The sequence below is a fragment of the Chinchilla lanigera genome, unplaced genomic scaffold (genome assembly GCF_000276665.1).
Source record: "Chinchilla lanigera isolate Chin_1 unplaced genomic scaffold, ChiLan1.0 scaffold00050, whole genome shotgun sequence".
NCBI classification, from domain to species: Eukaryota; Metazoa; Chordata; class Mammalia; order Rodentia; family Chinchillidae; genus Chinchilla; species Chinchilla lanigera.
The window spans coordinates 17,735,372-17,736,211 of record NW_004955451.1 but is presented as its reverse complement, the minus strand read 5'-3'; positions in this window follow the sequence as shown (position 1 = coordinate 17,736,211).

Here is an 840-nt window from a genome sequence, read left to right as displayed (position 1 = left end):
CCGGGAAAGGAGGGGATCGGGTGTCCGGGGGTCCCCCGAGGCGGCGGCGGAGGGGTGAGGAACCCCTCCCGTGCACGCCGGGTCTCGCACACTGCGGACCCCGCCGCGGGTGTGACTGGGTCCCCAAGTCCCGGCCTCGCTCTGGGAGAGGAGGCGGCAGCGCCCCCAGTCTGCGTCGGGGTGTGAAGCTCAAAGCGCTGCTACGGGCCAGCGCCGCTCCAGGCTCCTTCTCGGGCCCTCCGGGAGACTTGGTGCGGGGGTCCCCTCTCTCCCGACCGCCGCGGGGCGGGCTGCCCGGAGCCCTCTCCGTAAGCACCCAGCGCCCCGTGGACCCGAGGACCGAGGCTTCACGATGGGGGACCTGGGGTGCCGTGGGCGGTGGAAAGGGGGCCCGCCCGGGCGGGCGCTGAAGCCACGTGCGCGCAGCCGGTCTGGACAAGGAACCCGGCGGCCCGTGTGGGGAGCGGGGGTGGGGGGGGACCTCGGGGCGACCCAGCCTGGGACCCCGCAGAGCTCCCTCCCGTCCTCCCCGCCACCGTCCTTCGCCCCGCATCCTGGGCGCTGCCTCGCTTCTGCCCGCTTCGAGCCGTGGTCCCCCGCCCTCCCAGACCCGCCCGCGGGTCAGAACCCCATTCCTGCCTCCCAGCCTCGCCGTGGTCTTCTCAGCCTACCTTTCCCCGCCCGGCAGACGCCCCCGCGCAGAGGTACGCCCCGCCCACTCCCCTTCCACCGCCCAATCAGGCGCGAGCCCCGCCCGCAGCCCCACCTCTCGCGCCTCCGACAGCACGGGCCGGGGCGGAGCTGGCTGCGGGGCGGGTCTTTCGCGGAGGCGGGGCTCCG